Raw genomic sequence first — 27,680 nt, 5'->3', positions numbered from 1 at the left:
ATTTCATTCTAAGAGAGGGTCTTATGTAGCCCAGGGAAGCCTTGAGCTTTTTATGCAACTGCAGATGACCTCGGTCTCCTAACCATTCCATTTTCCCCATCTCAAGTGCTAGGAGTGCAGGTGTGCACCACCACTCCAAGTGATTGTGGTGCTTGGGATGAACCCAGTACTTCTTGTGTGCTAGGTAAGCACTCTGCCAACTGAACCAATACCAGTCCCAGAATTGCTCTTTAAAGACAGACAGATCATCACCTGTAGACAGCCTGATTCATTTTAATTAATCATTTTCTTTCTTTTTTTTTTTTTTTCGGAGCTGGGGACCAAACCCAGGGCCTTGCGCTTGCTAGGCAAGCGCTCTACCACTGAGCTAAATCCCCAACCCCAATCATTTTCTTGATAATATGAAGTGTTGTGTTTTTACTCTTACTCTAAGACATATTGAATACTTTTTGATTTTCTGTCTGAGCTTCTGATTTCTCCCCTTACTCTGTATCATGGTTCCCGGAGGTGATGAAATACTCATTCATCCTTTGGGACCTGACTGACTTTCTATTCCCTTTGAACTCTGGGTCACCCTTCTGGAAATGATGTCCTTCTGTCGTAATGTGTTTAGAGTATACTTGATGCTGCAATCCTGCGCAGATCATACACTGAGATTAGCTTCCTGAGGGCAAGAATTCTCCATCTTTGTATATGTCGCACAGCATCTAGGTTCTGAAAGTCCTGTGGTCCTTGCTGTCTTTTTATCCCTTCCCACTTAACTGTGAGCTATTGAGTCATCTTTATTGTCAGCATTCACGATCATTTACCTGTACACATCTGTACATTTGCTGTGCATGATCAGATCCTTTTGTTCTTTTCCCAGGAGTCTTTAGTATTTTTGCTGCAAGCAGACAGGACTTAAAATACCTAAATATATCTTAAGACTAATTGCATGTTGAAGTGATAATGTTTTGAACATGCTGGGTTGAATAAAACAGGTAATTAGAAGAGCTAGGGTTAAGAACACTTGCTTTGAAAGCAAGAAGGCTGGTATTCAACTCTCTGATACCCACACAAAAGCTGGGTAGAGCTATGAATGCTTTGTACTGGGGAGCAGTGACGGGCAGATATTGGGAGCTTTCTGGTAGCCAGCCCAGCCAAAACAGTGAGCTCTGGGTTCAGTGAGAGACCCTGTCTCAGAAAAGAAGATAGAAAGTGATCAACGGAAATACCCCATGTCCTCCTCTGGGCTCTGCATCCACATGCATCTGCACACATGTGCACATACCCAATTCTACATAAAGATACTGTACACAAAACCCCACACACATGTCATATAATTAAGTGTGCCTTTAAAAGAAAACTTTCAATATGGTTACTAGTATACATGAGGCTCTGTGAGCATCTTGCATTGTACTTCTGTGAGGCCGTGCTGTTGAAGAACATTCAAGAGAAAATTCACTACTCTCTTTAACTGTCCAGTCTGAAGGCTGTTTTATACCTTCTCAAGCTACCTCCCCCAAGTGTCCTCATCCTCAGTGTGTGGCTTGGCTTCTGAGCACACAGAGACAGTGAAAGACACTGAATGGGGATATAAAACTACTAAGCCTGCCTCTGTAGTCATACACTCAAAGCTCCAGACTGCCTCTAGGAGGACCTGTCCAGATGCCACACGAGGCTCTGGAGTTCCTCTGGCCGGCGATGCTGCCCTTTCTACTCACTCAACTGCCTTCCCTCTTATACATATCCTCAGGGTCTACAGAGCATGTTTTCAGTGTGTTAGAACATGCCCAATCTTTTAGAATTATTAGCAGCAAAATTTACCGCAATAATTCTGCTTTTATGAGTCCATCTCTTGTTTCTTTCGAATGCCCTTAAATGAGTTTTATGGCCAACATCCATCAACCTGGCTCTTTTAGACCCCTGATAACACGCACACTCCTAGCTTCAGTGGCGAGTCCCACTCGATCCTTACTGACACATCAGCAGCTTTGACGTCCATGGTGACTCATTTCTTGGATCATCCTCTCATTTTGGTTCCAGGTCATGAGACTCTGGCAGTTCTGCCTCTTTGTTGGCCACAGGTCTGATGTCCTGGCTCTTTCAAGATTTCTGAGTCCCTGAATTTGATGTGGCTCAGTTTGGGTTCCCCTCTTCGTCACTCCTTGGTGTTTTTCTCCTTACTCACGAGTGACATCTGGGCGCTCTCTTCAGTCCCACCAGTCCAGCAGACAACAGAATATCTCCATTCTGACACAGTGGTACCTACAGAGTCACAGGAAGAAAAGGTGTTTCAGATATTAGGATGGAATTCTTGATCTCCATACCTGCTTCTCCTGTATCCACCACATCTCACATGATGATGACCCTTCTTGTGGTCATCTGGGCATAAAACTGCTAAACTCATCCTTGACCCCTTTGGTTACTCACAAATCAGCAAATCTTGCTTACGTAACCTTCAAATACATTTTGTTGAAGTTAGGTCCTGGTTTTTCTATCCAGCCCCATGCTCCCAGAAATAAGACCCAAACCCAAAATACTTTTACAAATAACTTGGCCATATAGCTAGGCTCTTCTCTGACTAGAATCATAAGTTAAGATGGCCTATTTATTTAATCTACATTTTGCCGCATGGCTGGTTGCCTGTGAGCCTCTGTCCTCACATCTTCCTGGGCAGATCTTACCATGCCTGTCTCTAACCCAGAGTTCCTTCTCCTCCAGGATATCTCACCTTCCCTTTCCTGCCTTAACCATAGGCTGTAAGCTTTTTAATTGATAGATGATGCATCCATCCAATACTCAAGATATTCTCTCTATAATGTTCAAATCATTTTACTCACATAGCTATCACCCTAGTCCCAGGTTCTCCTATATCTAGACTGGATGCTGCGTTTTACCCCTAACGGCCATGCTACCCCTTTGCTTGCTCACTATTATGTGCTCTTCAGCCATCAACTACAAGGGAACCAAGCCAATTCCTCTTCAACTGAAGCACACCGGGTGAGTCAGGGTTTTGTTACTGTGTCAAACATCCAAGAACTAGCTGAAAAGAGTAAAGATTGGGTTTGGCTCACAGCTTCAGAGACTTTAAGCAGTGACTGACTGACTTTATAGTTTCTGGCTTTGTGGTAAAGCAGAGTACCATGGTAGGAAGTGTCGGGAAGAAGAAATGAGCACCTCCCAGTAGCCAGGGATCAGACAGATGAGAGGCCTGTGGGGCCGGAGTTAACCTCCCCAGAAATGTCTTCAGAGCTTTAGCCACAGCGTGCCATGCTAACCTCCTAGGCAGCGCTCATTCTAATAAAGTTGACATTCAAGCTTAGGCAGCCCGTCGCCAACGGCTTTCTCCTCACTGAGGTTAAAGTTCGAATCCTGCCTCACTGCCCTGTAACCTGCTGCACTTCTAGTTTGAATGCTGGCCTCTGTGCTGCCCTCATCTCTTCAGACACAACAGCTACTTTTAGAGCCTTTTGTGCCTTTCCTTTTTCTTCAGGTGGCTCTCAGCCACAGTGCCACATTATTAAAATAAATGGCGTGCTCCTTTAATAAAAATAGTATCCTTTGTAAGATTATATAGTTCAATGGTATTGTGCTTAGCTAGCATGTGTGAGGCCCTAAGTTCAGTCCCTATTGATCACGCATACACACACACACACACACACACACACACACACACACACGCACGCACACACGTCGCTCTCGGATTCATTCATTCTCCTTCCTTCCCTTCTTTCTTAATTTTGCATTGCTCCTATAATGGTTTGAATTCCACTGTATGTGTATTGATTATGTTGCCATAACTAAATGAGCGGGTCTCCAAAAGATATGTTTGTATCCTAATCAAGGGAACCTATGAATAATATCTCAAGGTTGTTGTAATGAGGCTAGTATTTTCTGAGCGTGATACTCAATAGCACTGCATTTTCTTATAAGCAAGAAGCAGGAGACCATCTAGGGAGGAAAGGAGACAATGTGCTCATAAAGGTAGAGATTCAAGGGGCAGGCAGACAGTAGATAGTATTAACCCTCGTCTGGTGGTCCTGGGTGCTAGAAGAAAGCAGGCTGAGTAAGTCATGGAGTGCAAACCAGTAAGCAGCACTCCTCCATGGGGTGATAGTCACCAGCTCCTGCCTCTAGGTTTCTGTTCTGTTTGAGTTCCTTTCCTGGCTTCCCTCGTGCTATGGAACAGTAAACTGAAATAACTCCTTCCTCCCTAAGTTGCTTTTGGTGTTTTATCACAGCAGTAGAAACCCTAAGACACACAGTTTCTCCTCAAAGTGGATTGGCTCCCTTGATTTAAATGATGGCCTTCAGTGGATAGGAAACCATTCAGACACTTGTGTTAGACAGAATGTTGGACTGCAAGCATCAAATCGTTCCCATCTTAAAATCCCTCTCAACAGTTGGCCCTCTTTCCACTTTTCTTCCCTCTCTAGTGCCAGATCCCCATGCAGTAAATCCATCTGAAATAATGATAAATCCTGAGGATCCGTGCATTTCAAGACACGTTATTCAGCGGAACTCAACCGAGAAGCTGAGCGTCACCTGGGGGCTCTTCATAAGGGAGTACGATGTTCCAGGCCATGGCTAAATACCACAGTCCTGGCTTTGCTTAACCCCATGTTGCTTCCTAGAGAAAAGCTCATGTCTGCTTTGTGCTTACAGTCCTAAGTCAGAAGACTCCTCCAAGGCTAGAAGAAACGTCTCTTGGCATGGCACACGAGTGTCACTAATTCGTTTTCCCTGGCCTTAATGAAAAAATTATAATGGTCCTGGTTTCACCTTCACTTTTGTAGAGATGAATTAGGAAATGTCTGTGGAGCGTAAGGGTATCTGGCAGAAAAACAAATTCCCAGCGAGCCCAGAAACAAGTTGCAGAGAACAGTTTTGGCTTCGATCGGTACAGAGAAGAGAAGAAGGCCTTCTGCTAAGACCCTTTCCCTCTGCCTTTGTGGATATAGCTCAGAATGTAACATGAGAGCGTAGAGTACAGCACGAGTTTGGAGAACATGGGAAGGGGGTGGGGATGGAGAAGGGGAAGAGCACTGAGCAGAGAGGCTAGGGAGGGGTGGAATCACACAGAGGAGGCCTGGATTGTAACCCAAACATGAAGAACACAGTAGATTAATGTGAGAGACGTGCGTGCTGTGGTTACCACTATCTCACCTTCTAGGATCATTGCACGAGCTTGGTTGGTTTTAGACTTGCTCTAATGAAAAGCATCAAGCTCCCACTTTCTCATGGCCTGGAAGTCCCAGTGCCACGGGAGTTCTTGGAAAAGCAATCACAGGCAAGCTTCCACCCTGGTTTCAGTCTCCTCTCATCTCTTAATCCTCGTTCTCTCCCAGCCCCTCTCTGTCTCTTGGAGCGTCTTGCACAGAGCTGTAGCCAAAGGCATTCATGAGGCTGAATTGCATTATGATTTCCATCTCTGAATATTCTTTTATGCATAAGTAAAATTAACAGATGTTGGTCTCTGGTTCTTTGCCCCACTTTTCACCTATCCCCTTGTCCTTCAGCCCAGTCTCAGGTTTCACAGTGTTTGGTAGACACATGCAGTGACTTTTAGAATTGAACACCATGTGTCCACACCAGGAATGCTGTTTCTACTCACACTGGGTGAACGTTACATCCAGGAGAAATGTGAGTACCTTCTATCTATTTTCCTGTGTTCCAGCAATTTTGACTGAAGAAAAATTGGGGTAAGGATGAGATAAACCTTGTTTATATAATCAAGCTCATACTTCTGCTCAATTACATTTAAACCTGTATCATGCTATATTTTGTATTTTATATTTTTATAGCATCTTATGAATATTATCTGTTTTCAAAACCAATTTAGGACTTTTCCATAAAAGATGAAGTGCTCTCTGAAGGATCTAGGGCTATAATTTTTGATGAATGCCCCAAACATTGTTTTGCCACTTTCCTATGGGTCTTGCTTTGAAATGCTGTGTTAATTAGTCACAGACATTCACAGATTCACATGTACCTGAGGAAGGCTTCCAGGCACTGGTCAGCAGCCCCACCTTACATGATCATGGTGCTATTGCAAGCCACCATGCCCTATAGGTAGGTACACAGGGTGGCAGGCTTGTCATTTCCTTATACCACAGTGACTGAGTTGGCTCAACAGTTGATCTAACAGTGATGGAGTAACTGAAGACAAAACCCAGCAATTTGGGGTGTGTGTGTGTGTGTGTGTGTGTGTGTGTGTGTGTGTGTGTGTGTGTACTTTCCTATATCAATGAACAAATTATTCCCAGCTCTTCTCTCCTAATCTTCTTGCCCTAATTTAGGTGACGGAAGTGCAGGTTGGGAAGATCTCTTGAGTGTAGTGGATCTCTGTTAACAAACATGTAGCGATAGAAATGAGAAACTTCAGAATGACATACAGCTCTAAGTAGTGATTAGGTATCTTACATGTCCTCAAATGGACTTAGTAGTAATCACTACTATATCACATTTCCAATGGAGCATTTGTCTTGGAGCTATAATCTTTGAGCAGTTCATCACAAATTGAAGATAATTCTGTGGGGCAAAGGGCAAGACCTTAGCAAGTCAGTATGACAGGTTGTTTTCCAAATAAACTACTCGTAGTGGCTTTGCCACTCCACAGAAGAAGCGAGCGAGGCATCAAGAAAGGTATAAAAGATAAGAGGACAGATACTTGCTGGGTGAATGATGAGTGGATAAACAGATGGATGGATGGATGGAAGGACAAATAATGGATGTATGGATGGTCTTTGTTGATCCATCAGCCTCGGTCCTCAGTTTTTCTGGACTGAAAATGGATTGGGTTGCAGCGGAAATCTAAGGCACCACAGAATCAATTTCAATTTACTTAATATTGTTCTTCACAAAAACCATTTCTTTAAATAATTTTAAAAAAGAAATCTAATAATATTCATGTCTGGATAATTCTTCACTCTTTAAATTTTATACAACTGTGGTGGTTTAAATGACAATGGCCCCCATGGGCTCAAAGATTTGAATGCTTGGTCCCCAGCTGGTGGGACTGTTTGGGAAGGATTGGGAGGTGTGGCCTTACTGGAGGTGGTGTGTCAATGGGGGTAGGTTTCAAATGAGGTTTCAAAGTCCATGCCGGGGGTTGGGATTTAGCTCAGTGGTAGAGCGCTTGCCTAGCATGCGCAAGGCCCTGAGTTCGGTCCCCAGCTCCGAAAAAAAAAAAAGAAAAAAAAAAAAAGTAAATCAAAGTCCATGCCGTTTCCAATTAGCTTTCTCTCTCTGTCGTGTGTCTGTGGATTGGATGTAAGCTCTCAGCTACTACTCCAGTGCCATGTCTGCCCGATGCCATGCTTTTTGCTGGGATGGACTTTAACTCTCTGAAACTGTAAGCAAGGCCCCAATGAAATGCTTTCTTTTTAAAGTTACTTCGATTATGATGTTTTGTCATGACAATATAAAAGTAACTAAGATAGTAATAAAATTGACCACCATCAAAATCTTCCATAAAACCAAACCATGGGCTCCCTTGGCTCGCCCATATGCAGCTTCCTCTTCATCAAACCCGGGCAACAAGCATCCTAACTCCACATTTTCAAATGTGACTGTGTCCGTGTGTGTTATTTCCACATTCCCCTCTCACCAGAGGCCTTTCAAAACACAGTAATGATGATGACTTTGCTCAGAGAGATGCAGACCTGGTCATTTCTGTTTCTATGCATTTTTTTAAAAGTTGAAACTAGCCTAAAGAAGCTGTTTCTTTGATTTTCTGCCAGACGTGACTGGTGCTCCTTTGCTAACCTAAAAATTTCCCATGTTGAAGCTCAACATGATTTAAATATATATCACTTAAAACCCCATGTTTGTATTTATGTTATTCTATATATGAAATCTGGGCCTAGGCTTTTTAATATGAGTGATTTCTAACTTAAAATTATTTTCCTTATTTAAATTAATTGTACTGCCATTTATTAATTATTAGATTGATTAATTATAAAATAAATTATTAAATTAGGTTAAATTAGTATTATTTACTTAAAAGTTCAAAAACTTCTGATGTTCATGTTAGAGAAAATGATAAGGAAGCTTCTAGAAAATCAGTTTCAATCTAACCTTACAGAGAAAGTAGGCATAATTTATAAGAAATACATACATTTTTTAATTGGGCTCCAGTGATCATCCTCCCATGCCTTCAGGCCCCCAGGCTTATCATTTAAATGATTTTCAATTAGCATTTTTGTTTAAAGAGGGCTCTGTGGCTGAAGGTCAGAAGGGAATGCTGTCCTCATCTTCCTTAGATTTTAAACACAAAGCTGGAGCTGGCCTCAGTTCCTTCAGTCCCTTTTCAGCCACTCCCTTCCGTGGCCTTAAAACAATTACAGGAGCTATCTCTCTGCTTGTTCAGCTCAGCATCCCAGCCACTTGGCTCTGACAAGGGTGCCCTAGCCAAACACCGGTGTCCATGCCAGGAACACGTAGATGAGGAGAGTTGCCTCAGAAATGCCAACCCTCACAGTTCTTTGGAGATCCCAGTCAACTGTAAGTATTTCTGTTTAGCAGATAGGAATTCTGCCTACAGGAGAGCTCATATGCAGCTCTACTCAGGGGAGGTGTGTTCTGCAGGCCAGAGGGCTTGTTCCAAGTAGATGGGCCTGGCCTCTTCCCCATGACCCTCTTCCTCTTTCCCCTGGTACTTTGCAGGCTGAGTTCTTAACTTCCAGTTTCTGTCTAAGCTTTCTCAGGCTGGGTTCACCTCTCCTGTTAGATGTCTTTTATGAAGGCGCTGAAGTACAGAGCTCCTCTACTAAGGTCAGAGAAACTAAATGAGGTTCAAGAGTCCTAACAAAAGTGGGGCTTATCCTGGCAGTCCTTCTAGCTTACACCACACACACACACATACACACACACACACACACACACACACACACGCACGCACGCACGCACGCACACACGCACACACCCCTACCTCACTTATACATGTAAAAATATGTGTACCGCATACATACATGCATGTAGGTACACACATGCACTAATGTGCACACAAACATACACTTCATACACACAATGCACAAACATACCACACACTTCATATGCAACACAGAAACATATACAACATACTACACAAATACACACATACCACATTACACACATACCAGTTATATGTAAAAACATAGGTACCACATACACACAAGTGTAAGTACACACATGCATTAATGTGCACACACATCACAAGCATACACACATACCACACCACACTATGTACATATATAACACACTACAAACACACACACTATACTACACACACCACAGCACACTACACACATACCACACTACAAACACACATACCACACCACACTGCACACATACATACCACACTACAAACACACACACATACACACACACACACACACACACACACACACATCCCTTTCTGCAAGCAGCCTATTCAGCTTGAAGCTTTCACTGACCTCTGTTAGTTTAGAATGTTCAAAATCCTTTCCCAGTCACAGTATTTATGGACTTTTGGGGTCACCGAAAGGCAAACATCATTAAGCTCTTTGACATTCCACGGGGCTGTAAAGAAGATATGAGCTTCTTGGGGGTACTCAATATAAAATTTGTAAAACTTTTAAATAAACCAAAACTCCAAACCACACACCACCGAGCTATGAGTGGTGACAGATTGTACGCACGAATGGGATGCTACACCCCCACCCCCACCCCCAGCCTCTGGTGCAAGAAGAGCTCTGTGGCTTTTCCCTAATGCAGTGGGTGGATGGGGCTGCGTCCTGCTGTAGTCTTCTGCCTTCTGGATCACAAGGAGAAGGCCGGGGAAAACAGACGAGTTGCCCAGGAGATCTAACAGCACTGAGAAGGCTCCACCCCTTTTTTCTAATAGACATGTGCTTACTTTTCTTGACTTTTTCCTCTGTTGTCATAATGTCCCCTTCTTTTAGAACGTGAAGGCAGTCGTTGACTGTAAGAAATGCTGTGCCTCATTGAACTGGCTGTTCTTTAAGAGCTCAGAACTCTGGATTGGTGTCAGAACCAGTGTTAGCTTCTTGTGGAGCGTGACGATAGAGCTCACTGCTGGAAGATGAGACTGAGTCTGGAGACCCAGCTGGAGAGTGTCTGGGGCAGAGCCTGGCACCGTGCAGCAGCAAGTTCTCCAGGGGCTGAGGCCTTCGTTTCCAAGGGGAACTTCCAGAAAGTGTGAGGAGGAGGTGGTGAAGGCTCACTAGCACCTCTCTTCTCCAGCAACCAGCTGCATAGAAGCTGTCCTGGAACTCAAAATAAAACCAGCAAGGATGGGGGAATCGGCTGCTGCCCCTGTCCTGAGCCAGCTGCTGTGTCACAGATCTGCTCTGTAGCTGCCGGCTTAGAGGATCACCCAGTAGAACGCCCTGTCACAATAACTTCTCCTGGGTATTTGCAGCTTTTTTTTTGTTGTTGTTGTTTTTGTTTTTGTTTTTTTTTACTTGAAAAGTTACTGTAATTTTTTTTCATTTAAGCAAACTTTATTTGCCTGATTATCTTCACTGAACATAGACAGTGAGATTCTGTCCCAGTACACCTAGGTTTCAGAGACACTTGAGGAGAGCTCTCTGCTGGTATTTGGGCGATCTTTCAGGTTAGACTGCCTCAGGATCCACCCCAAAGGGGGAAAATGATTTTGGCTAAGTTTCTCCATCTTGGGTTACAGGCTCTGTGGAGAACTGCTTCTCCCTTGGCCTGAGTGGCCTCTCCTGGGCAGACTGAAGATAGAGAGCACCAACTGATGCCTAGATCAAACTCACCAGAAACCTGTCTCTCAGGCAGCTGAACTCTCACTATCTGAGACCAGCTAGGATTATTTTCCTACTTCAGTTGATAGGTTGATTGATGGGGTCATGTTGCCCAGTGTGATGTAATCTTAGAACAAAAATTATGCAGTAGTTCAGACCACATCTTGGTTTATCGCCCCCAGAGCACGCAGCACTCCTAATGAGATTATCATTGGGCTCCAATGGAAGGAAATGTTCAGTTCCCAGGTGCCCATACTTTCTGGAATAGATCGAGTGAAGCTCTCTTTTCCTCCAGCTGGGAGATGAAGTTCTTATGGTTTCCTTTCAAAGTCTATGTTCCAAGGCAAAGACATCACTGATTAATACCTCCCAGGGACAAGGAGCTGGCGAGGAAGACTGGCCGAACTTTATCATCTGACTCTCCTCCATCAAACTGTTATCATTTCCATGCTCAGAGTAGTCAAGTAAGCAGACAAGTTCCAGACTTGCAGAATTGACAGAGAATCTGGGAACTGGTCCCACTTTAAGAAATGTCCTTAACATAATAATTTTACTGTGGTGCCTTTTAATCGTGTGTGTGTGTGTGTGTGTGTGTGTGTGTGTGTGTGTGTGTGTGTGTGTATGTGCACATTGAGGCACAGTAATGCTATGTGGTTCAGGCTTCCTTGAAGTTATAGCAATCCTACTGTCTCAGTCTTCTAACTGGTGGGATTAGAAGCATGTGCTTCTAAACTGCCCTTTAATTTAAAATGCTACCCAGGACAGTATGTACGATTTTCTTTGTGACTTCTCCACCTTTATTTTCACAGTTTCTATTTTTGTTTGACAGCATCTCACTACATAGCTTCAGCTGGCCTCAGATTTACAATCCTCCTGCCTCAGTCTCCTGAGTGCTGGGATCACAGGTTGGCATGCTACGTCTGGCTTTACTGATTTTTTTTTCTGTTAAAAATGAAGAAAAAATATAAAGCACCGATTTTGTTACAAAAATTGAACAAGAATATCTGTAGTGAGAATTTTGGTTTCTTTAAACATAGAAGTGTTATGTGAATATATTTTTGTTTTAATCACACGCATGGATAAGGTGCTGCTTCAGATTGTCCACAGAAGCTAACTCCGATTTCTTGCATGCTGTAGCATGGGCGTGAATCTGCCAGCTGAAGAGTTTATGCTTGGAATTCTGGGAATTCTTAAGAGGGTAGAAAAATGCCAGAGCCCCTAGAGACTATTAGTTCTTGCTAATTCCTGCTGCTGCTTTTGCTGCTTGCTGGTTGAAGATGTCCGGACTATGAAGATGGGACTTGTCTCACGGATCTCAACACCCTTAATCAACAGGAAGTGGTCTAAGGATACTGATGCCCCCTTCCTTCTCTCACCTTCTCTCTCTCTCCGACCTAGGGTTGGGGGATTGGAAAAGATGAGAGTGGAGAAGGGTAGTAGGGAGAACTAACAAGTCCTTAGGCTTAGTAAGAGCTGAAGCACCTGCAGACTGACCTCTGTCTGAACAGATCTCCATTCTCTCCAGCGGAAGTCTGGGTGGCCAGCAGTAAACATCTTGTTATCCCACCAGGCCATTCTCCTGGCCTTCTAGCTTTTGCTACTTCTGATACCTCCCACCTTTCTTCTTTTGAAAAGGATATTTGTCTCGCATCATTCCTCGAGAAGACTTCAATAACCACAGACTGGGTTGACATAACGGTCACCACCCTGGAGAACAGAAAAGATGCAGACCAAGTCCTTGAGTTATGAGGTGGGAAGGTCCCAGCCAAGGCACGTTTGTTCACTTTCTTCATCTTAACACGGCCAAAGTTTCTGACCTTCCATTGCTATTCTTTCTCCCTGAACCTCTCTATTTCTCCGACTTCAGGATCTTCCAATCTACCCTTTCACAAAAGTAGAACAAAAAAGGAAAAATCCAAACAGATATGGTACCAGAAAATGTAATTATGATGGTGATTTCCCTCTACTAAAAATTACATTTCTTAGTTAGAAATCTAATTATAATTTGCAAAGATATTTGAGTACTATTGTTTTGAGAAATATACAACTACATAAAAGATGAAAATATTGGCTTAATTTGAAAATAAGACCAATACACGAGTAGTTAATATGTAGTGTCCTTATTGTTGCTGTTGTTGTTAGCTTGAATATGCTGGAGTCTTCTAGGAAGGGGAACCTCAACTGTGCAAATGCCCCCATCAGATTACAAGTCTACAGAGCATTTCCTTGATTAATGGTAATTATGGGAGGGCACAGCCCATTGTGGGCGGTGCTACCAGGAGCCAGCCTGTGGTCCTGGGCTGGAAAGCAAACCCATTAAGCCACAATGAGCAAGCCAGTAAGCTGCAGGCCTCCACAGCCTCTGCATCAGCTCCCGCCTCTGGGTTCCTGCTGTGGCTTCAGTCCGTAGACTGACTTGATAAACCACCCCATGTCGCTTTGGGTCATGGTTTTCCTCACGGCAACAGAAAGCTAACTAAGATACTTAGATATCAGAAGAATTGGAGGGCCAAGGTGAGGCTTTTTGAAAGTAGATTGTCTCCATCTGTTTTTAAAGATAACTAGCATGTATTTTTTATTACTTGTGAAATTCTAAGTTCCTTGAGACAATAGCCTTTTTTTTTTCTGTGACAAATACTTTTGTTGAGACTCACCTCCTTAAGGGTCTTTCTAGTTTGCCTTCAGTTGCATAAATAATGCAACATAAAATAATGACCGAAAACAGCTTGGGAAGGAAATGGTTTATTTAGTTTTCAGGTCATAGTTGATTATTGAAGGAAGCTGGGGCAGAATTAAGAACAGGAACCCGGAGGCAGGAACTGAAGCAGAGATCCTAGAGGACACTGTTTACTGCTTCCAGGCTCAAGTCCAGCTACCTTTTACGTACAGCCCAGCCCCATGTGCCTGTGGGTGTCACCACCCACAATGGTTTGGGTACTCCCACAACAATAAAGAGATTGTCACACAGATAATCCCACAGATGTCTATTGGATGCAATTACTCTGTGGAATTTCCCTTTTCCCAGGTTGTCGAACTGATCACAAAGCGATGTCATTCCACCCCTTGTCAGCATCGACACACAAACACATCACTTTAAGCCATATCCTTCCATTTCTTGTCCCCAAGATCCATGCTGATGTCACAATATAAAACATTATTCATCTTTAAAAGTCCTCCAGTCTTCAAAAAATTTCAATGATATGAAAGTCCAAGTCCACTTTAAAAATCCAGTCTCTTAGCTGTGGGTGCCTGTAAAAACCAAAATAAGGGGTTGGGGATTTAGCTCAGTGGTAGAGCGCTTACCTAGGAAGCGCAAGGCCCTGGGTTCGGTCCCCAGCTCCGAAAAAAAGAAAAAAGAAAAAAAAAAACCAAAATAAGTTTACTATTTTATTATCTGAAAAGGGAAGAACAGAGGCACGTAACAAAGCAAACCAAAATCCAGTATCATGAAAAGTTCAAAAGTCAGAGCTGGGACTCATGGTCTTCTGAGGCTCAAAGGGGGTGGGCAGAATTCCCCGCTTCGGCCTCTGTTATCCACACACAGCATCTCATAGGCTCACGCTGGCTCCATTTCACACCTCCTGCTGTCCTTGCTGGTCATCCCATGGCCATGGTAGTCATCCTTAGTACCTCCAGTGTTCTAACCTTTCCTGGCTTCTCACAGTGATAAATCTCAGATGCTCTCCATGAACCACCTTCATTGTTGCCGGAAATAAAAAATATGAATCCCACGCTGCCTCCCTCAAGGCACCCACTGGCAGGCTAGCCTAGCCTCTTCTCAGCCGGGCAGCCTCTCTGAAATCTCTCCACCTGGCTCGCTAAGTTCCCGTGTTGGGTCGCTGTCACATCAGCCCCATGCTTCCAAATTCCCACTGGGGTGCACTTCTCACAAACCCAGTCTTTGCCACCGTATCTTTCTCTCTGTAACCCTGCTGAGTCTCTGCATGAAGGAAAATACCACACAATCTTAGTATAGAACCAACGGGTAACGCAATCGCTGGGTGCAGCAACTAGCATGCTAATCTGTAAGCCATTCTAAGTTAAATCCTCCTGTAGCGAATCCCACCTGAAACCCGGACCTCCCGTACCTACATTTTGTCTTCTCCATCATCTCTCCTGTCCAAAAGAAAGTATTTTTTTCCTGCCTCCCCCTTTTCCTCTCTCTGACCCAGAAGTCCCGCCTACTCCCTGCCCAGTGATTGGTCCCTTGAAATTTTTATTCATTAGGGGAAGGTTCTACCACACCTGGTGCTTTCAAAATCAGTGCTACGTTGGGGGAATCCTGCACATTACCAAACTTAGGTGTCAGATTGAGATGCAGTCTTTCTCCACTCCTAGAACACAGCTTCTGTGTGCTGACCCTGAGGAAATATTCCCAAGAAGAATTCACCTCAGTCTTTTACGAAGCCCAGCTGATTCTTCAGTCCCAACTGACCAGCATCTGTTGTCCCAGTACAGTGAAGGTTTGGCTTCCACAGTTTCTTAATCCAAAACTATCACAAGAATGGCCTGGAAAGAGCCTTTAAATGTTCTTTTATTGTATTTTGTGTGTATAAATATTTTGCTGGCGAGTATGTTTGTGTACCATGTGTGTGCAAATGAGGTCAGAAGAGGGTGCTGGATCCCTTGAGGCTGGAGTTACAGATGGTCGTGAGTTGCCATCTGTATGGATCTTGGGAATTAAACCCAGATTCTCTGGAAGAGCGGCAAGTGTTCTTAACCATCGAGCTGTCTTACCAGCTCCCTGGTAGCTTTTTGAGGGACCCTCAAATTTCCCTCTGAAACATCACAACGTATGACTCCATCATCTGTGTCACTCCAAGGCATGTACCGAAATGTAAAGCCAGTGTTTTACAATGGGGCTAGCTAGATGGTAAATATCTTATTTTATGAGACATACAATCTATACTATGACTACTTAACTGCCAATGTAGTGTTAAAACAGCCATATATCACAAAAAAAAGATGGCAGGACAGTCCCATAAACCCATTTATACACAGGCAGGGAGTTGGTAGCTGTATTGGAATGCTGGCCCTTGTTCTGAGGAAGGAATGGCAAGCCAGTTGAAGGGCAACATCCCTAAATATCACTGGAAAGCTTTCTAGAAAAAGGAGGTAAGATGAAATTGGCTGTAGTGTGCCAGAGAGGAGCAAGGTCCTTTGGCCTGAGGCCATTTGGCTATAGAAAAACAAAAGCCAGAATAACCACCATCTCCCTTCATGAGAAAAATTTCTGCCAGGGGAACATGACTGAAGCTTCTCTATCATACAAGTCTTTTAAAAACAACTGGTTTATGTAACATTAAGGAAAGAGAGGCCATGAACTTAAAAGAGAGTGTAGGAGTTGGGGGTACATGGAAGGTTGTCTGGAGAGAGGACAGGGAAGTGGGGATAATATAATTCTATTATCATCTTGGGGCATAGGGGGTGGTTCTACAACACTGTACTCCACAGGGAGTTAGATAGAAGGACCCAGTATAGGCTCTACACAGAGACATTTAAGGAGAGTGATGTTAGGGGAGAAGAGGTGATCAAGAAACGGTTACTGCAAAGACATCTCATGAGCCAGGTTACAATTGTGAAACAATGCATTCCCTGGTTTAAATAAAATGGGAGGGACAACCTAGAGGCCCCTGCATAGGAAACAGCCCCAAGACAGCAAAGCAGAGGGAAAAAATTCAGAGCGAATGATGAAAGCCACAAGTAAACATGGTGGGCAGGGCTTTAACAGAAGCAAAGAGCACCTGGGAGAAGTGAGTGGAAAGGAGACACAGGAAATTAAAGAGTCACGTGACATCACATTGTCGATGACTGATACATATGAAGTAGATGCCAGCAGTTGGTCTTCCTGGGGAAGCAAACCGAAGCATCAGGGTAAAAACTCATAAGAATATTATACAGAATTATAAATTTAAAACAATTCGACAAAGGGTGGAAACTCCCAGTTGAAGCTGTACCACTGAACAGAAATAACTGCAGAATGGTCTCTACAAAGTCTCTAACACTGTCGTCAGGCTAAGAGCAAAGAGGTGAATTCATTTTAATAATATTTTGTGTTTAGCTGCACAGATCTATTTTCCGATCAATAAGTGATATACAGTACCACAACTGAAATATCTCCATTGTTTGCATAAGAAATCTGGTATACTTTTTCTATTTATTGTAAATCAGAACTTGTGCCAGCCACATATCAACATAAAATATTCAAATATCCAAATGTAAAAATCTACAAGGAAAATCTAACAATCTAATAACATTGGGGAAAAAAGCCTAGTATTAATTCACTAAAAATGAGAGTTTCACATCAATCTAGTAGAAAAGAATCTCATTGCAGACTGACAAAGACCAATCATTTTATAATAAGCAGAGCCCAGGGGTTAAGGGAGGGGCATCTCATTTGCTGGTTGTGTAGCTCAGTGTGAGGTGATGTCTATCCAGACCAGTGAACACATCTCTTGCCTAGCACTTTCAAGTCTAGGAATTTTCCAATGGATATGCTTGCAAATGATATATGTTATCAACAAATTATTGAGATGAGTGCTATCAATAGGGCACAGGTCAAATATGTTGCAGAACACATATAATGCAAAGTTACTATGAAACAAAAATGAATGGGGAAATATCTGAGGTCACAAGAAAAAAGATTATGTGCATTATATTGTTGTATGGGGAAATGAACAAGAAATAGGTAAATAAAAATATAAAATTACGCATACACATATATAGTAAATGCACACAGCTGTGTCAAATACACCTGGAAGGGCCCGTAGACCTTTCAGGTTTTACAGTTAGGACTCAAATGTGTATTAACTATTCAAAAGTTAAAACATTTAGATATATTTTAAAGGGAGTTGGAGAAACAAACACACATATTGAGATTATTTTATTTTTAAGGAAAAACCTCCAGCAAATCCTTGTATTATTTTCTGTGTAAAAATAACAGCAGCTCAGCCATTGACATAATGATGTCTTTTCCTAAGACATCACTAACATTTCACTCAGATCAAGGGTTTGTCCTCAGAGAGTTGGTTTGGACCTGAGTTTTTCCTACAACTCTAACATCTGCTTAATTGCCCTCATCAGCCCCTCTTAATTGCCTCTGGTGTTCTGTGTTTAGCGGGACCAACATGGCAAATGCTTTCCAATGATAACTAATTGTACTAATTGTGTATAGCTTGCTTGTTTCCTCTGCAGAGTTTTACCATGTGGCAGAAGCTGGCCATCCTACAACTTGCCATCCTCCTGTCTCAGCCTTTTGAGTGCTGAGATTACAGTTTGTGTGTGTGTGTGTGTGTGTGTGTGTGTGTGTGTGTGTGTGTGTGTGCCCAATCTTCTTCACTGACCTTCCTTGAACCTCTCCAGGAAACACTGGCTGGTTTCAGAGCCCGACTGCCCCTCATGGTGGGTCCCCAGGGGCACTAGTCACCCTGGGTCTTACTTGTCTGTCCGTTGGCTGACAACTAAGGCACTACCACAAGCTTAGTTTGGAGGTGCAATTATTAACGTACTAGTTGAGAATGAAGTTACAATGGCCATTAAATCTTGGAATTCAAGATTAGAAAGTAGCTGTAAATCAATTGGAAATCGAGTAGCCACCAATGACACCGCTGGGGGAGCAGAAGGAGGTAGACTGCTGGGATCTCTGTGAATTCAGCCTCCTGCTTCCAAAATTGCTGTAAGGAAAAGGAAGCCACATGAAGTTGAATCATTACAAGGAGGTATCTGAACTTAATGCTACATAAGAGTCTTCTAGAAATTACACATGCATCCACTGGTAGATGGATTAATAGTTATTCTAAATTTCAATCCACAGTGCATTGATTAACAGACCCCTGCTGCCCCTCCGCCCTGTTCTGAGGACTCTGCCCACCTTGAGAATATGGCTGAAGTCTGGAGAAAAAGGGATGAGATGTTTCTGTAGCAACCAGAAGAGGGCAGTGTTGAGTCGCCTATCTCATTTGAACTAAATCTCTTAAGTAGCAGGGCAATAGACAGCCTTCTATCTCCTTTCCCATAAAACAAGACAGAAAGGGGCTACACAAAGATGGAAATGCAGGCCTAAAGACACGATGCCCGATGGTGACTGTCTGGAATGATGCAATATTTGGAGTGGGAGCAGGTGGATGGATGGAGAGAAGATGGTGTATAAAGTGGGGACTACTTAGTCTCCTCTCTGGTGAACATGCTGATCTCACAAGCTGTGAGGTTTTACATCTTGTTTTATATTTATATATCATCTATCTATCTATCTATCTATCTATCTATCTATCTATCTATCCATCCATCCATATACCTATCTTTTATCTACCTACTTACCTATTTATTTAGTGGTGTGTGTGTGTGTGTGTGTGTGTGTGTGTGTTTGTGTGTGTGTGTGCACATACATGTGCCTGAGTGTGGAAGTCAGAAGACAACAATAAGTTCTTTCTTTCCATCATGTGAGCTGCAGGAATTGAGAGGGGGTTGAGTGCAGATCATGAGGCTTAGTGCCAAGCACCTTGGTCCACAGAGCCATCTGGCTGATCCAGTAACGGGAATTTTAAAAAACAAGGGTAAAGGGGTCTTCTTGCAAGGGATATGCATCTCAGAGTCTGAATATTTGATGGTTATTCCTGGTTGTCACTTGACTACATCTGCACTTAACCCAAACCCAAGCTAGGTGGGCATGTGAAGGATTAATCTGATTGGATCATTTGAAGTAGGTAGTAACCCCACACCTTCTGCTGGCAGCCTGTGTAGAGGACCTGGAAGAAGAGAGCTCTTGTTATTTGCCTCCTTGCTCTCACTCTTGCTGGCAAGTTCAGCCCTTCACTGGCATTAGAACCCACTTCTTCAGGATTCCCGGGTCTATTAAAGACCATCTGTGCCATCCAGCCTCATGGACTGAACAACTATTGGATTCTTGGACCTTCTGTTAGGAGACAACCATTGTTGGAACAGGCAGACCCCAGCCTGTAAGTCACTCTAATAAATCTCATATCTATCTCTTTCTTTCTTTCTTTCTTCCTTTCTTCCTTTCTTTCTTTCTTTCTTTCTTTCTTTCTTTCTTTCTTCCTTCCTTTCTCTCTCTCTTTCTTTCTTTCTTTCTATCTATCTATTTTTATTTGATCAGCTCTTTTTCTCTAGAGAACCATTACTAATACAGAATCTTTATTTCTAGTAAGTTGTAATCCACCCAAAAACATTCATGTCGAGTTGCGAGTGGTCCCCACTGGTTAGCTGGCCAGTGTTCATCTCCTAAGCCTTTCCTCTGCTAACCTCACACGGGTGGGGAATTGCAGGGCCCCAGGCTGCATGCTGCACCATTATCTATCAGGTCACTAGGAGAATCTCAGGAGGTAGGAAACACACAGAGTTATCAACACCATTGATAGCTCTCTTTCTTTACCTCCTCAAGGACCACAAGCCCACTCTCCATAATTCAAAGATTTGAAGGTACAAAAACCCAAAGTGGAGTGTTTGTCCAAACCAAACACTGGAGGCTCTGGGTGGTTTGTTCAGCCCGGCTGCTCCATGCTCATTCGTTGCTGAAGTGCTTTGTTTGCAGGAGGAGAATGGCGTGTTTGTCCTGCTTGAAAAGTTCTGCTAGTGGCTATATTCTTCACGCTTAGTGCTCTTTCTTCACCCAAGGACAGTTTAAGAGGAGTTGGTTTCAATTAGTACTTTAAAATTACGCAAGAAGAGAAGGGCTCCATAGTCTTCAGAGTGTCTAATTTCTTTTGAAAGGAAGGAGACTTTCGAACAGCAAGAGAAGTGCTTTCTTGGTTTCTGTATTCACTTTCAAGTTCTCCCTTGAATACTTTTGAAGGTTTTTAAATTTCTTTTTATACTCAGTCATACAGGGTAAGCACTGTTTATAGTGCTCTTGGGTATGAATGCCACCTGCTGCAGCTACCAGATGCCACCTCTCTGTCCTTTTCATGCCACAAGCTTCCATCCTATGCTGTCACACTTCCTATATACCACACTTCCCCCATGCACTCCCTACAATGTGTCAATCCCAGGGTAGGCATCTTACCCATTTGGTGAGACTTGATTTATTCTTCAAACCTCATCCAGATCTTGTGTCTGGAGCCTTCAGGGTCCCCTGTCAATCTTTCTCCTTCAGGAAAAAACAAAAACAAACAACAAAAACCCAAACCCTTCTCTTTTCCTCTCTCAGAGTTCTTCACAGTGTGATAATCTGTACACACGGAACAATCCAACAAGGGAGATCAGTATTTCAGCAGCACAGGAGTGGATCATCAGTACCACCATCGTTGCCCTTGTGAGAATGAAGATAACACAGCACAGACAGCTATCATGTAGCTATCAGATAGTCTCCAAGTCCAGGAAGGAGAAGTTGGCATAACTTCTGAGGACAACATTATTCAACAATTGTCCTTGGGTCAAAAGAATTTATATAAAATATGCTAATCCCCTTTACAGTAGCACCAGAAGAAGACTGGGTGTAGCAGTCATTTTGGAGTTCATTTCCAATCAATCAATCAATCATCAACTGATTATTTTTCCTAGGTAGGCTCTTGCTATATAGCCCTAGTTGTCCTAGAATGTATTAGGTAGACCAGGATGGCCTTGAACTTGGTATGATCCTTCAGCTCTGCCTGTCCCAAGGACTGCAGTTGTGTAAGATCACATCTGGATTACAGAGTCTGTTTTAGACAAGATCCTAACCTCCCCAAGTCTCTGTGTGTAGTTCAATATGACTGCAGAGGCAGAAATCTCCACAGTTAATAAAACAACTCCCTTGCAAAATAGCCACTAATCTGCCCAATCTCCTGGAGAGGAGGTAGGGCATGGACCATACTAGACAAGTCAGCACGAAAAGATCTGATGAAAGTAAACCTGGGCAGCTTCCGCCTTTGAGTGCCAAGACAGGAAGCCAAAGGAGTAGCAAGTAGTGGGAATGGAGAGTGGAATGCATGTTTAAGTTTGGCCCTCCAGTTAGAGAGAGAAGGGAGGGCTCAAGGGTGAACGCCTCCCTTTAGAGAGTAGGAGGTCAGGGCAGCACAGGCAGGACCTTGGAGCAAGGACTCCAGAGAAACAAGGCTGCCTGGCTAAGGTTGCTGCAGCCGGACGGGGCGAGACCAACTGAACTGACGTACCCAGGAGTCCTTGCGCGGCTCAATGGTGAGGTAGTAGAGACAGCTTGCTCCTGGTCGCCACAAGGACCTGCTGCAGGCCCCACCGCCAAAGGATAACACGATCTTGAGAAAGCTGCCCTCAGCACTCCACCTTTAGCTTTAAATGGAGAAATTTTCAGTGAAGTTTGTAATGCTGTGTAACCCGAGTTATACATATGGTGTTGCACATGCTAGTTATTTCGAAGGAACTCAGAGCACAGAGTTATTCCGCATGGACTAGATTGTTTCTATCGCTCCTTTCATTCTGCTTCTATTAATATCAGTAAGAGGTTCCACAACTGGGCAGACTGATGTCTGTCACCCTCCAAATGACCCGTCACGACAAGGCCGTTCTGTGTGGTCGATCGTTATAAGGACTTGGAAGTTTGCCTTGTTGTACAGTGGCTAGACCATGAACTCCTGTTAGCACGGTCTCTCTGAGCACAAGTTCTAAGGCAGGAGAAGGGTCAGTAGACATTTAATGAACATGCAGAACTATGTCCCTTGGGGTGGGACCGGTTCAAAGCAGTGGGACCACATGCTTTGTCTTCTCCTCAGGCTCCGGCTAGTGTTAGGGCACAGAACTGGAGAAAATGAATAATAATCTTGAAATAGTAACATAAGACATGTAGCATCAAGTGGACATGCCACGTCCCAAAGGAAGACGTTTCTCTTTTATTGAGTTTAATGATGATGATGAAAATGATGATAGTAATAATAATAACAACAATAACAACAACCCTCTTGTCTTTTTTTCTATCTTTCCAGTCCCAAGAAAGTGCCACAGCTATTGAACTAAAGTCTTAACAAACCACAGAAAGTCCATCTTTAAATATGACAAGAAGTTGCTATCTACTCTTTTCCTCTCTTTCATTCCCAGTTGAAAACCACCTTTGATTTATTTGAAAGCGAGTGCTGAAATATTAGCACCTCACCTGGGCTCCTCAATCCTGCAACAGGCTCCAGAAAGAGTGGGATAGTGTTAAAGTCCGGCTTGGGCTGCGGCCATCCGGAAGGTCTCCCAGTGGCTGTGCTACTCGCCCTGGCTCAGGCTGGAGCCTGAATAGAAGCCTGCTTGCAGCGACTAGGCCCCTCAGAGCTCCTCTTTTCCATGCCAGCTACTTCTGCTGGTTGAATCTAAGTTCCTAGCTCTGCTCTCCTGACTCATATTCCTGTGGTTTATTCCCAAACAACCAGCCTTATCCAGTGTGCCCATACTCAGAGCTTTGAGCCCCTCAAGCCTGCCCCCGTTCCAAGCTTATTTCTAAACATTGACAGACTTACATCCCCACTGCTGGTCTGCAGCACGTTTTGTTTGCTGTGTTGGGGTGTGTTCACTGCTTTTTGTTAAAAGTGTGACATTAAAGGGTTCTGTGTGTTGCTCACACCCAGATAATGGCATTCTGTTTCCCTCTCCCAGACCTGTTTTCCTGCCACAGGGGCTTCCTGACTTTCCCTGGATCTAACTCAATGTTGCCAGAAGAGGCCAGAAGAGCTGGACACGAGACATCTTTGGAGTTTAGAGTGGGCCTGCAAGTGATCCAGCATTCCTCACTTTCTGTCAACGTTCCATTGTTCAGAACTCAGTCACATGCCAAGTGGGAGGGGCATCATGGGCTGCACCCAATGGAGTAGATAATCTGGAATAGGTCACTGATAGTCTGTGGAGAACAAGGAAGTGTGGCTGCTGTTCATGTTAGCTATGCACAAGGCTCCTTAAACTTCTGGGTTATGCATGCCAGTGAACTTGCTCTGACCCATGTTTTATTATTTATTATTAATGTGTGCATATCATGTAAGTATGTGTGTTGTGGCATGTGTGTGTGTGTGTGTGTGTGTGGAAGTCAGAGGAAAACACACAGGAATTAGTTCTCTCCTTCCACCGTGTGATTTCTGGGGCTAGAACTCAGGTCTTCAGGCTTGGTAGCAAGTACTTATCTTGCCAACCCACAGATATATTTTAACTTACAAAGTTAGTTAAATGAGTAAGTAGCCACTGGTGGAGATAATCATACTACCTTTCTTCCATTTCCGGTCTTTGTACCGCACCGCGATTCTGCAGAGAGCTTTAAAAACAATCTCAATGGGAATTAACACTCCAGACAGCCGGTGAAATACTTAATTAATAGTACCCACTTATTGATAAGTTAATAGGAACGCAATGAACCGTGATACCTTTGTCAGTGAAAACTCCGAGATGGTCTGTTTTAATGTTTCAACACACCGAAGGGCCGTTAATTAATATTAAACAAGACCAGGCCATGTCATGCTCTTGCAGTGGTATATATGCTCTTTACGGGTGCCATCTTGGCCCACCTCTGCCATGTTATCTCTACTGCTGTCTTCCGAGGAATGTAGGCAGACTGGGTGAGAGAACATGGGTGGGTTCTGCACTGCCCTTCCCTTCTCCATGTAAGCTGCATGATTGACTGAGAGAAAGAGAGCGGATGCTGGACTACGGTAGCAAACATGGTGGCACGAGGCAGAGCAGTCACTGGAGCCTCTTCTCTTTTAGTCAGGTGTCTGCAGCAGGGAGGGGTGGGGGTGGGCTCATTAGAGTCCATGGGGCTTAAACTTGAAGTCCCAGAACCAGGATTTACTGCCTTCTTCCTCTGTGTCTTCACTTGGCCCCAACCCCATCTTTCAGAGACTGGCCAGAGTCACCTCATTCAGGTGGCCACATGGTAGCTCTGACCCTTCCTTGCCTTCCCACATTCCTGGGGACATAGCTTCAGTAGTAGTCAGGTTGGTGATTAACTTTCTAACCCTTTCTTTTCTTTTTTCCTACCTTGATGGGGAGACACTGCTTTTTAAGTGGGTACAAAAACATCCTATGACTATTTCTTCAGGAAACCAACGGAGCATCTTTGGTTTCCCTGGGGACATCTGTAAAGCTGGTTGATGTGGGTAGAAATGGTTGGATTGAGTGGTGGACAAAGTTCTTTTCCTTTCCCAGCCAGTAAGACTCCACCTCCTCCCCGAGCTCGGCACCACAGCATGGCTGTCTGCATTCCCTGTAGTTTTGAATGTCTCTGGCACACTTCCTCTTTGCTAGTGTGTGAGAGGAGGATAAAGGTTTCTCAGCGCTGTCCCTGAACCTGGATGATAGACTCCACAGTCAGTCTTCAAAGATTCCAAGAAAACCCATCAGGGGACCTGGGAATCTGGGAACATCCTTGAGGTTCACACGAGATCCCTGTGAGTGTAAGAGGACACCTCAAAGTCTACACTCTGTCTCAGACAGACTCTAAGAAGACTGGAAGGAGAAAAACAAACTTCTCTCCCACGCAGCTCCAACTTCCCCCTTCAGATCTTGTCTCTTTTAGTTTTGAAACAAAAGCAATATTAATGCTGACAGATACATAAACAGGGATATAAAGTAGACATCTTTGGGATACCGAGACTTGCGGAAATACTACTTTGTGCTGAGATGTTTCCACTCCTTATGTGCCCTTTAACTTTATTTTAAAAGTACTCACAGTGGGCAGTTCACTTCTCCGGGCTTGGGTAGCTGCCGTGTGGAATTGGGATGCTATCATTCAGAGGTTCATTTTGGTGCGCTTACCCTAGGAGCTCATACATGGAGTGGTCTGCCTCTGTATCCTGCTGTTCTTCAGGCCAGTCCAAAGGCATTGTAATTGCACGCTTTTAAGAATAAGTACTAGATGCTTGTTTGTGTGTCTGCCCAGTTCCAACCCAAAAACCCGAATGCTCATGCACACCCCACACACTGCACGTTATGATGGAGGACACCAGACACCCCCCAGGCAACATTTCATGTGAACAACAGACAGGCAATCAGATGCCACTGTCCTACTGCAATGAGGCTATGTGTTGGGAAGCAGGCTCCAGATGTATGCTCTCCAAAACTCAAGCAGTTTATTTGTAGTTATAGAGAGGAAAACCAAGGGCCATGTCACTGCAGCCATCCTAGCAGCTCTGCTAGCTTCCGAGGTAGCCCAGCTGCCACCCTGGACCTCGCCCTCCGCTGATGGTTGAAAAGATGAGGATTGAGAAGAACATCCCATTGATAGGGGGTGTGCCCCGGAGAAGCTGGAGATTTGCTCCCACTCCCACTCTCAGCAACCCCACCCCCAATAAACAAGTGGGAGCAAGTCCCCTTGCCTGCAGGGCTCCTCAGTAGAGGCTTCAGCTAGCAGCCTTTTTCAGCTCCACGGCCACACCAAACCCCGCAGGACACTTTCATCTTCCCCTATCACAGTCTCACCTCTTGTCTCTTGGAAAGTGCTGGAATTTCGCTTTACTTTCAGCTGTAGGAAGCAGAGCCTGTTAGCTGTACACACAGTGTGAGGCATGGGTGTAGCAGAGGTGGAAGGGGGTAAATGGAGTCTCTTTAGAGCATACACGCACCACTGAGATTCCTTCTAGTCAGTCCGAGAATAGCTTGTCTTGTCTTCACCCTGGTCTTCCTCAGCCTTGATTTTATTTATTTATGTTCTCGCCATCCCCCACCTCTCTTATACACACAGAAACCCACACACAGGCACACACAGACACAAACACACAGAGGCACAGACACACAGACACACAAGACACAGACACATCACACAGACACACATAGACACATAGACATACACAGACACACACACACACACACATACACACACATACACACACACACACACACACACACACACATCATTGGCCAGCTTGAACCCTTAGAATCACTACATACAATATATTTTGGCCACATTCTCAGGCAGGGTTAAGGACGGGGGCACCTGTCCAGGCTCTATGTCCTATAGCTGTAAAGAGACACCATGACCATGGACTTAGGCCTGTAGAGAGATAAGACATCACAGCAGGACTATAAGGCAAAGCAAAGGAAAGCAGAAGATACCAGGGCCCCACAATCTTCTTTAAGCACTCTCTCCTAAAGTCGCCCCATCCCTTGGAGCTTTGGCACCTCCCAGTCGCTTCGTGCTCCGAAGACATGGGTCTTTGGGAGGCATTTGAGAGCCAGACTATGGCAATGAATCAGGAAGATGAAAATAGGTTTCCAAGGAGGAGTAAGCAATGGCTTTAAGCAGAGAGACATCCTTTGGATGGGTGGTCTGATATGCATGGAGAGGCGACAAAAGAAAGCACTGGGGAGCAGGAGCAAGGCAGCATATTGAGAACAGGCAGAGTCTAGACACCATAGATTCCTGGCTGGAACTTGTCTCATGGAGCGGACTGGCAGCCCTCCAGGGTTAGCCTCGTAAGTACTAGGGTTACAGATAACAGGTTTCTGATATCGTCACTCAATCACTCATCTGGGATTATTAAATTGCCTGAACAGCCTGGGAAAAGTCAGAAGAACTTTAATGTCATTTTCCGAGCCAATAGCAAGTAGACGTTTTAGCAGTTCACACATATCACTCCATTCAAGGCTCACAATAGCTAGGCCGCTGGCAGAAAAAGACCTAAAACTTGGAGCAAAAGCAAAAACTGACCCCCCCCCCCGTTCTTGCAGTGACATCAGGGAGCAAAGGTCACCCAAGGACTTCCTTTGAGAAATTTTTTTGGATCACCTCAATGCTTAATGTTGACTAATATACCCAGACTTAGAGGAGTCATGGCTTAGTTTGAGTACTTTAGTCCTAGAAATTTTACAGGTATTTTCTCCTCATTAAAACAGATAAGCCCAGGCATTTGTAATCTCTTGGACAAAATAAAAATTTTATCTTACAGAACAGTCTTTTCTCTTTCTCTCTTTCTCTCTTTCTCTCTTTCTCTCTTTCTCTCTTTCTTTCTTTCTTTCTTTCTTTCTTTCTTTCTTTCTTCCTTCCTTCCTTCCTTCCTTCCTTTCCTTCCTTCCTTC

General features: G+C 44.0%; 1 long non-coding RNA gene across 5 annotated transcripts in view; it reads right to left on the bottom strand.

The window, feature by feature from the left end:
- Positions 1-395: 395 nt before the first annotated feature.
- LOC148000990 (uncharacterized) overlaps positions 396-27,680 on the bottom strand; it is a 71,688-nt gene continuing 44,403 nt past the window's right edge. For 2 of the 5 annotated variants that reach the window (XR_015638315.1, XR_015638313.1), the window contains 2 exons: positions 21,839-21,974; positions 16,862-18,406 (listed from right to left, as the gene is read on the bottom strand). This is a non-coding gene — a long non-coding RNA (uncharacterized LOC148000990). Of the gene's footprint in view, positions 2,248-10,426; positions 12,441-16,861; positions 18,407-20,751; positions 20,836-21,838; positions 21,975-27,680 lie in introns of those variants that run through there. The other 3 variants (XR_015638312.1, XR_015638314.1, XR_015638310.1) reach the window with 3 other exon arrangements.

The sequence above is a fragment of the Rattus norvegicus genome, chromosome 15, assembly GCF_021556685.1.
Source record: "Rattus norvegicus strain SHRSP/BbbUtx chromosome 15, alternate assembly SHRSP_T2T, whole genome shotgun sequence".
NCBI classification, from domain to species: domain Eukaryota; kingdom Metazoa; phylum Chordata; class Mammalia; order Rodentia; family Muridae; genus Rattus; species Rattus norvegicus.
The sequence above is the reverse complement of the archived record's forward strand: the minus strand, read 5'-3'. Positions and strand labels throughout refer to the sequence as shown.